General features: G+C 45.5%; 1 long non-coding RNA gene across 1 annotated transcript; it reads right to left on the bottom strand.

Annotated features, from left to right (window-relative positions):
- Window positions 1-2,467: 2,467 nt before the first annotated feature.
- Window positions 2,468-9,807, bottom strand: LOC123373030. Its single transcript, XR_006580530.1, has 3 exons — window positions 9,505-9,807; window positions 4,868-4,950; window positions 2,468-3,869 (listed from the first exon to the last, which is right to left on the bottom strand). It is a non-coding gene; the product is annotated as an uncharacterized LOC123373030 (long non-coding RNA).
- Window positions 9,808-10,784: the final 977 nt, after the last annotated feature.

Raw genomic sequence — 10,784 nt, 5'->3', positions numbered from 1 at the left:
GATTTCAATGCTGTTCCTGTGATTATCTATTTGCTGCAATGCCTTAGTCACTTTGTGGATCTGGGCCCCCGTCACCTGTATGGGACCTATTCTTTGGGGGCGGGAGATCATCTGAAGCAGCGGTTTTCACTGAAGACTGCCACTGTAAATTTGGAAATATTGGTTGAAAAATCAAAGACAACACACTCTGTTAATGTCTTAGTTTTGGCCCCCTTCTTGGACTCACCGTAGTCTGTTTCCACAATTCAAAACTCAATATGGTGAAAATAAGGTCATTTATATTATATTCTGCCCATTTTAACCCATTTTCAACCTGCCTAACCTGAGCCAAAGTCCAATTTTAAGCAAATAAATTATTTTAAGCTTCTGGCAGCTATTCTCCCTCTCCTCTCAATTCCTCCTTTCCAACTGCAGACTCCCCACCCAGATCCCAGCTTTCAAAGCTCATTATTCAAATGAAAGAAGTAGAAATTGAGAACACTCCAGCAGCTGTCCTTCCCTGCTTTCAGCTGCTCAGTCCTACACCAATCCCTGATCGCTGGCCTTGGTTCAATATAAAAGGAAACATTAAAACATCTTTTTTGCATTCTTTGCACATCTTTGCCAACATTCTCTCATCCCATCGGTCTGTCCACTCCCATCTCTGCTTCCCCTTCACAGTTGCACAGTCCCACCTCAATTAGCATGAGATTCAGAGTTTTACTGTGCTTACGGGCAGATCCCCACTTCTCTCTTTTTATTTAAATTTTGAATTACAAACACTTTCTAGGGGAACAGATCCCCAGTCCCCATCACAATGTCTGATCACTTGTCCCTTCTTGGAATGAATTAACCACACGCATACCTACAGTATGTTTGGCACAGGAGTTCTTCTCTTGTTATCTGACGCTTGTAACTATTGCACTGGAATGGTGAGCTGAATCTCTTCTCTCTCCCCCATGCTGTAGAGTTGACACCTTTTTTTATTTGCCAGGGGTTGAGTTGTGTGAGTGTTAGGTGAAGGGTGACTCGGTGGAAAAGTCTTTGTAAAAGACGGGGATTTAATCAGTCTGAGCCTTCTTATTCATTCACACAGGATTTTTGTTTGAATTGCTTCAAATTTTTGCTACTGGGAGAGAGATACACAATCCTATTTCATCCATTTTTTAATATTGGTGGCCAAAAGAGACCTATAAAAGAGTGGCTTTGGCCACCCTCCCTCCTACTTAATAGGGTGTTGCAGTCCACAGGTCTCATCAAGTAACACTCCATTTTGATTCAAACAGAAGGGCCCTTGCACCAAGATTGAACGCTGAATTCTGAGACACTTGGGGCCACAGATGCAAAAGAGTTCAGGACCAGATTTTTCAAGTATTCATCAACCACAACAGGAGCCAGATTTTCAGAGGAGCTTGGGCCCAGATCCTGATAAGGTATTTAAGCAACAAACACTCATTGAAAGCAATGGGAGTTAGGCACCTAAATAGCTGTGAGGCAGGGCTGCCCAGAGAATTCAGGGGGCCTGGGGTCTTCGGCGGCGGGGGGCCCCCACCGCCAAAGACCCGCCACTTCGGCAGTGGATCCCGGGGCGGAAGGATCCCCTGCCGCCAAATTGCCGCCAAAGACCTGCCCCGGGACCCGCCGCCGAAGTGCCGGAAGGACCCCCCGCCACGGGTCTTCGGGGCACTTTGGAGGTGGGTCCCGGAGTGGAAGGACCCCCTGCCACCGAATTGACGCCGAAGACCCAGAGCGGAAGAAGCTCCGGAGGCCCGGGCCCCGTGAGAGTTTTCCAGGCCCCCTCGGAGTGAGTGAAGGACCCCGCTCTAGGGGCCCCGAAAAACTCTCGTGGGGGCTCCTGCGGGGCCCAGGGCCTGGGGCAAATTGCCCCTCTTGTCTCCCCCTCTGGGCTGCCCTGCTGTGAGGATCTGACCCTTGGTTCTGGGCCCCAGGGCAGCTGCCCCTTTTGCCCCTTTTGCCCCCCCGGTCAGCGGCCCTGCTGGTATGGTGCTTAAAGCGCTGCTGTGGTTTGTGTACCAGCCCATACCAGCAGCCACTTTCTTACCGGTAGACCGTACCGGCTTGTACTGGTTTACTTTCACCTCTGCTTCGAGCCTCACAATCTCTAATGTATTGATACTCACAGAACTCCAATGAGGTAGGGCAGGGCTACTCTTCCCATTTTACAGATGGGGAATTGATGCACAGACTAAGTGACTGGCCCACGGTCACATAAGAAGTCTGTGGCAGAGCAGGGAGTTTAACCTGGGTTTCCTGAGGCCAGGGTAGCACCTTGATCCCCGGAGCATCTTTCAACACATTGGTGACTGCACTTTCCTTTTTTAGGTAGGCACATTTGGTTTAGGGAGACACTGCACACCTACATTTTACAAGTGATAAGAGAGTGGTTCTTTCCTCTTTTTAAGCATTTGCATAAGGTCAGGAAAACTAATACAAACCAAAGTTAATAAGAGAGCAGGATATGGGCCTTGGTGTATTGCTTCCTTCAGGGAACTCTGTTTATGATCAGCATGCTTTGGTTGTGGGTGTAGATGGCAAATTAAGTATTATGGATGGCTCTGTATTGGGACTGGAGGAGGCTGGGTAAAACTAACATATCAGGAAAGGCATGTAAATATAGGTAGGGGTATAAAGCAACCGTCCCCTCTACCCCAACTGTAACAGTCAAAATCAACCTATTTTTCCTTCTGCGGTGCCCAAAGCAGCCATAGTTCTGTGACACCTGTAGCCTAGAGTTCTTCCAAAACCCACTAGTGTTAATTATATCAGCTTCATTGTGCCACATACAGTAGGCATTAAGCACAGGCTTAAAGCCTGGGAATCAGCAGCAGACGGTGAGCCAGCAACCTCCACAGGGGGCTGGCAGAAGGAATCTTTCCAACACCGGCCAGCAAGAGATTGTGGGGCCATCCATGGATCTACTACGTCCAAGAGGGCACAGCTAGATTCAAATCTATAACCATCTGTGGGTCTGTATCAGCTGATCTGTGGGTCCCACTTTCCCCTCAGCTCACTCCCATCATACTCCAATTGCCCATCTGTACACAGTGGTACAAGACCACTCCATGCCAAACTATACCCCAGTGCACTCTGCACCCAAGGGACAGGACTTGCCCATCCATCCATCCATCCATCCACATTTGATTATTTCATTCTTTGAAAAACAGAGTAAAAAGTGTGATTTAAACAAAAACATGAATACATTTCTCAGTGAAAACAATAAACCTAATTATCTTCACACCCAGATAGCCTGGAGACTTATTTTTATAAATTAAACTTGGATTCCATAGAAGATGTTGAGATCCACAGAAAACAGCTTTGCACCCCTCTATTCAGTCATGAGAACTGCTGGGCTTCTCTCTAATGATGTCCCAGGAGATCTGCTGCATGCCTGGAGCTCGCATCCGTTACATGACGGAAAGATTGCCGATGCTCATCCATCTCTCTGATCATTATCCTATGCTGCTCATCCACATGCGCATTAATGATACTGCCAGATAGAATCCTGAGCAGATCAGCAGCGACTTCAGGGCTAGGGTGAAGGAGTCAGAGCCACAGGTTGTGTTCTCATCCATCCTCCCAATTAAGGGGTAAGGACACAGTCAAGGACATGTGCATCCTGGAGATGAATACATGGCTGCACAGATGGTGTCGACAGGAGAACTTCAGCTTCTTCAACCATGGGATGCTGTTCCAGGAGGAAAGGCTGCTGGGAAGAGATGGGTTCCACCTGAACAAGCAGGGGAAGAGGATCTTCACGCACTGACTCACCAACCTAAGGAGGGGGGCTTTAAATTTTTATTTGTTATATCTTTAATGCCCAAGTGGGAGAAGACAGAGGAGGTGAAGAAATGTCAGCTTCTGTACAGGCTCTATGGTGAGAACAGACAGGATATAATCTCTTTTACAAACACAGCAAAATATAAGGATAATGAACTGTCAAATAAATTGACCACTAGAGTAGCAAATCATTTATCACCCACAGTAGATATGTTTACAACAGTACTTCTCATTCAAAATACAGAGTACTGCAAATGCCATAATCACAGCATGCAGTACAGTTGTAGTTGTGTCGGTCCTAAGGATATGAAAGAGACAAGTTGGGTGAGGTAATATCTTTTATTGGACAACCTCCTGTTGCTGAGTAAAACTAGCTTTTGAGCTGCACAGAGCTCTCTCTCACTAACAGAAGTTGGTCCAAAAAAAGAAATTACTTCATCCACCTTGTCTCTCTAATAGTCAAGTAAACACTGTGGTGTGGTTAATATCTCTCAGACAGGTGCCCACTTCGGATAATACTATTCAGACAACAGGAAAGCCACAGTACAAAATAAGGGAAATAAACGTGTAAGTTACCAGCTGGAGTTGTACCCAAGAGAAAACATTAAGAAGTCTGACTGGCTACCGTAATGTTTTGTATTTTGGCTTTTACTGAGTGGCACTTAGATGTAAATGAAATTGGGATCAGTTTATTTTTAAAAAACCATCCTAAATGCCCTTCAGTGAAGAAAAAGTAAGTAAATAAAAGGTTCGCTGAAAGTGAAAGTCAGGGGCTTTGGTGTCATGCAGATTGAAACTGAAGAAAAATGTTCACATGAACCCCTAAAGTGAAGCTGTTATGTTCTGAACAGCCCTTCTTCAGTGAAATCTACCTTCAGCAACTACTCAAGGGATCACTGAAAACTGGGTTATTTAACAGAGATGTTCTTTAAAGATTGAGCAAAAATGCACCAAAACAACATGGCAATTTTCAACTGGCTGCTTAAGAGAAGTTCTAATGGAGGTGGCTGTTAGTTTAGGTTTCATGGTGTTCAATTTTCTGCATTTGTCTTTTTTTATCTGGAAAACAAAAAGTTTACTCGATACATACACATGAAAAGTTCCATCTACTCCTGTTGCTTATTGTTCCACCTGCAATCACAATCCCCTGTGCGTAACATCACCGATTGCCTGCTGTGGAGACAATGCCAAATGCAAAAGATTATAACAGCAGGTGGGAAATAGGCAGTAGAGGAAGGAAACACTTAAATAGAGATCCACTTTTCATTCTAAAATCTGCTTTAGTTAAATTACAAACAAATCTGAAAGAAGAAACTGAAAATATCCTTGCAGAGAGAGGTCTCTAAGCAAGATGAATGTCGTGGCTTAATCATTAATTCTTGTGATAGGATGCAGAGGGATTAGCTGGTCAGTGTAAAAAGGACAAATTCATCTCTGAGCCTCAGGGACTGAGGGAAGATGGCTTGCCAGCAAGTTAAAGAAGTATGGGCTAGATGAATGGACTATAAGGTGGATAGAAAGCTGGCTAGATCATCGGGCTCAATGGCTCCATGTCTAGTTGGCAGCTGGTATCAAGTGGAGTGCCCCAAAGGTTGGTCCTGGGGCCGGTTTTGTTCAATATCTTCATTAATGATCTGGAGGATGGTATGGACTGCACCCTCACAAGTTTGCAGATGACACTAAACTGGGAGGAGCGGTAGATACACTGGAGGGTAGGGATAGGATACAGAGGGACCTAGACAAATTAGAGGATTGGGCCAAAATAAATCTGATGAGGTTCAACAAGGACAAGTGCAGCGTCCTGCACTTAGGACGGAAGAATCCCATTCACTGTTACAGACTAGGGACCGAATGGCTAGGCAGCAGTTCTGCAGAAAAGAACCTAGGGGTTACAATGGACAAGAAGCTGGCTATGAGTCAACAGTGTGCCCTTGTTACCAAGAAGGCTAATGGCATTTTGGGCTGTATAAGTAAAGGCATTGCCAGCAGATCGAGGGATGTGATCATTCCCCTTTATTTGACATTGGTGAGGCCTCATCTGGAGTACTGTGTCCAGTTTTGGGCCCCACACTACAAGAAGCATGTGTAAAAATAGGAAGAGTCTAGTGGAGAGCAACAAAAATGATTACGGGGCTGGAGCGCATGACTTATGAGGAGAGGCAGAGGGAACTGGGATTGTTTAGTCTGCAGAAGAGAAGAATGAGGGAGGATTTGATAGCTGCTTTCAACTACCTGAAAGGGGGTTCTAAAGAGGATGGATCTAGACTGTTCTCAGTGGTAGCAGATGACAGAACAAGGAGTAATGGTCTCAAGTTGCAGTGGGGGCGGTTTAGGTTGGATATTAGGAAAAACTTTTTCACTAGGAGGGTGGTGAAGCACTGGAATGGGTTACACAGGGAGGTGGTGGAATCTCCATCCTGAGAGGTTTTTAAGGTCAGGCTTGACAAAGCCCTGGCTGGGATGATTTAGTTGGGGATTGGTCCTACTTTGAGCAGGGGGATGGACTAGATGACCCTCTGAGGTCCCTTCCAACCCTGAGATTCTATGATTCTATGATTGTGCCTTTCCAGTTATGGGACTGCAGAAGCTAGCAACACTCTCTACTATCATAGCCTATATGGGGCTTGCAGCAGTAGGAAACTTCTGCTATGCTTCCTCCACCCCTTCAATCAACCCAGAACACCCCCCCACACATCCTTAGTTTGAAGTAGGGGATGCTGCTCCTATAAAGGTGGTGCAGAGGCTTCCTAAACCTGTGCTATTCCCAGAGCAGGGCTTATGCCTGCTTTCTGGAAACCTTTGTACCATCTTATCCTCCTTCACATCTAGCCTTGCCGGAGCCTGACAAGGGATATTATTCCTAGGTCACTGCTCAGTTGCAGTTTGTTCCATGGACCTCGAAGTTCATTACCCACCTGCCTTTTAGATACAATCATTATCTAATGTGTGTAGTTATTCATGCCACTCATCACCATAGTATCTGAACACTGCACTTGGAACTGTATCTTCTTAGCCTCCCCTCTTGCCCTGAAAGGTTTTTGCTCACGTCCTGTTTGGCAGGATGCTGATGCTGTCTCCTCCTCCTCCTCAACAGACGCTGTCATCCACAGCAATCAACTTTCACTGCTAGGCAGTCGACAATGGATGCGGTCTTTCCCTCCAGCTTCTGGCTGAGCTGCACTGAGAATTGAACCGTCCACTATATGGGGCTTTTGACTCAGCTGTCAGGTCAGCACTTCAGCTCACACCGAAAGGAGCTGGCATCCCAGAAGGTCTGCTCGCTCTGGTGCACTATCTTCACACTGGTACCAGTGGAAGAGTGTGTAGTGGTTCGTGGCTTTTGCTGCATTTCTGTACAACCTTGGGCAGGGCAGGGGTGCATTCTCGCCACAGCATGCCATCGACTGGGTATTAGGACTTGCCGCGCCACACATTGGAATGAAGGTTGATCAAGAAGTGTTCACTGACCAAGACTACGCTGACAATGCTGCCTTGCTTGTGGAGAAGCCAGAGAATCCCAAGAGCTGTGATTCAAGACTAAAAAGTGATTATGGTGCAGGCTGGAAACCTAGTTAACATGGTGCATATTCCTAGAGGAGAGAGTACTACAAATGATAGGCAGTGAAACAGATTAGACTTAGATCTGCGCCTACAAGTTTCCTCTAATTGTAAAATCAGCTGTAAGAAGTGAGTGAATGTTCATAAACTGTCACAATAACCTGTTTATTGTTTAAAAAATGAGATGAAACAAAAACAAGTAATTTAAACAGAAAACGTTTTACTAATACTACTCAAGAACTGTGTTAAAATTATGACAGGTAAACAAAAGTAGTAAAGAACTAAAAATCAGTAACAAATGGGTGTGTTCAAACGTAGGCCTATTGATGGACACCAAGAATACACAATGCTGCCCAACGCTCCCTTTGGGCATTCTTAAAAGGAAATGACTTTGGGGGAAAAATTAGGAGAAGGAGGTTTGTCTGCTCACAACTGCTGCAGTGAGTTTAATCATGGCTAGGGTGACCAGATGTCCCATTTTAAAAGGGACAGTCCCGTTTTTGGGGACTTTTTCTTATATAGGCGCCTATTACCCCTCCACCCCCACCCCATTCCATTTTTTCATAGTTGCTATCTGGTCACCCTAATCATGGCTGCCATCCCCCACCATCTCCTGGGACCCCAGCCTTCCTTCAGCCTAATCCTGAGAGGTGCCATGAGTAGACCAAGACAGAGAGAGGGACCCAGATGATATTGCCACATCCACTAGCTCTGGCTAAATCCTAAACACCACCTGCAATGTGTCATCCCTCCCCCATCCTTGAGTCCTTTTACTTCCTTGCCTTATTTCTTTTCTATCCCTCTCCTTTTGCCGTCTGTCTAGTAAGAGTCTGGCCTAGCTAGTAAGACTGCCTATTTTGCAACACTGCTGTAATCCTATGACCAGACAGGCAGCTAATGCAGTGCCCTAAACAGCCTGATGCTGGCATGATCTTGCCGTGTTTCTGAGTGGCTGATAAGGGAGTGTGCTGTGCTTGTGTTTTTCCAGTAGCAAGGTTGCAAGGGAACAGGGGCGGCTCTAGGCACCAGCAAAACAAGCTGGTGCCTAGGGCGGCAAAATGTAGGGGGCGTCCCCTGCCGCCGGGGAGGGCGGGAGGCTGGGCCGGCGGACCTGCCGCAGTCATGCCTGCGGGAGGTCCACCGGAGTCCCGGGACGAGTGGACCTGCCGCAGGCATGCCTGCGGCAGGTCAACCGGAGCCGCGGGACCACGGCACCCGCCGCAGTCATGCCTGCGGCAGGTCCGCTCGTCCCGGGCTCCGGTTGAGCTGCCGCAGTCATGCCTGCGGGAGCTTAACCGGAGCCGCGGGAAGAGGGGACCCGCCGCAGGACCAGGGAAGGGCGGCGCAGCGCACCGCGCTGCTTGGGGCAGCCTGATTTCTAGAGCCGCCCCTGCAAGGGAATGTCAACGCTAGAAATAGAAGCTGCATTTTCTATCTTTGCTGTTCTTTTCTTCCCCCATTGTGTGTTTCTCTTGTTTTGATTTCTAGAAATGGGACTGGACTTTACCAAAAGCCACTCCAGCCCATCTCAACCAACTTCCTCCTCCACTCCCCCAAAAAACAACAGTCATCATCATCTAAAAAATCCCCAAACCTGTCAAGCAACAGCCTTTTCCTTCTAAAGACTCTCTCCTGCTAAAAATAAAATAAAATATTGTTAAAATAAACACCATACTTTACATTTCAAATGCTTAAACTCTTTTCCCTTCTTTTCTGTATCTTTAATAATTGAAAATTCTTTCATCCATTTATGTGTTTCCCATGGTACTAAGCAAGCTAAGGTATCTGTATTCAAAACCCCAAACTTTGTTTGAAGCTGTTGAGTAATATCTGGGTTATGTTAATACCGTTAATTCTTTGGGCCCATATAGTCCATCTAATTTAAAACAAACAGACCCTGATGACCATTTTCACACAGTGTTGAAAGACAACATGGTAGGCTACTAATCTGATTGCTAGTAGAACTGGGTGAAAAATGGGTGTTTGGTTCCTCCCCTTCCAATAGAAGATTTTATTTTTTCCTTAGAAAACTATTTTTTAGTTTGCCAACCAAACCCTCCTCCTCCCAACCCAAACATTTTCAAGGAAAGCAGACACGTTCCAGAACTATTTTCATTTAGTCAAACCTAGTGTTTTCTCTAAAAAAAGTTTTGTCAAAAGCATACTTACTGGGAAAGGCCGCACAGGGAATTCTAGTCACCAGTTTAGGTCAATGAAACGCCTTATGTATAATTCAATTGAAGCCTTTTTTGTTCTCCTGAGGTAGTCTTTCAGTGGTGTTCAGCCAGGCAATTGTAACAAAGAGAAAGCAAAGGGCAATAAAAAACATGAAAATATTGAGCTGAAACTGTTAAGTCTGCCTGTTACACAGGAACGAGGAAGCGTTCCAGCATCCTGCTGTGCTCTGCTTGAAAGGGCTTTTCAGACAGATAAAAGATGTTTAAATGACCTGCGAAATAGCATTCAGAGTGAGTGGACAGTCAGGGCTTTGGTAAGGAGGTGGAGACCTCCTCAGGAGGAGATAGAAAGAACTTCTATGTTATTATTCAATGATAGAGAAAAGCCCCACCTCCCCTCCCCCGCAAAAAAAGATTCTTTGATTCAGAAAAGGAAACCAATCCGATGATTAAATTTACTTCATTTTTCTGTTCACAAAACATTAGAGTGGAACAAAAGCATAAGAGCCAGATCTTCATCTGCTGTAGAGGTGTCGTGTCATTGACCTCAAATAAGCTGTGCTGATAGAAGCAGCTCACTCAGTATGTGGCTGTAAGAACTCACAATAGGATCCTACATTACTTGGAAAACTCTGGCTTCTCAGGAGACCATTGAAAAAGCAGCCCAGCTGTATAAAATTTAGAAAAAAATCCTGTCACTTTCAAGCATTTTCCCTTTTCGGGAGAGGATAGCTACCCCACACACAGTGCAGTTCCCCTGGTTTTTGTATTTGCCTGGCTAGCTGGGGAAGCGTGTATTGAGTTTTAAGCTACATTTTCTCCTCTTGTTGACTTCCCAGTGTCTGTGTCTTCTGTAGCTGTTGTCTGAGAAGGGTAAGTCAGTATAAGGTCACAGTAGCAGCACAACAGCATACCTGGAAATTGATTCAGGGCATCCTTGTGATCATGGGCACTCAAATACACAGTAAATATTATTTTTTTAGAAAAAGTTTTGCTGCTCTCCCCTCCTCTCTCTCTTTTTTTTGCCAAGTAACTTTTCAAAGGCTTTCATTTAATCCCAATGCAGGACAGGAAAAGTTTCTAAAAATCTTAGAAATGTTCATAGCATGGGAAAATTCTTTCCCATTCAGTTTTAGCCAAGAGATATTATATGACATATGAACTTGTCCACTATCAGTGCATCCCGGACCTGTTTGCTTTCCCAGCTGCTGAAAGACAGATGAAGAAATGCTCTAAAAGGGAACCATTGAACTGACGTTCACATTTTTCTCC

Source organism: Mauremys mutica, chromosome 6, assembly GCF_020497125.1.
Source record: "Mauremys mutica isolate MM-2020 ecotype Southern chromosome 6, ASM2049712v1, whole genome shotgun sequence".
NCBI classification, from domain to species: Eukaryota; Metazoa; Chordata; order Testudines; family Geoemydidae; genus Mauremys; species Mauremys mutica.
The sequence above is the reverse complement of the archived record's forward strand: the minus strand, read 5'-3'. Positions and strand labels throughout refer to the sequence as shown.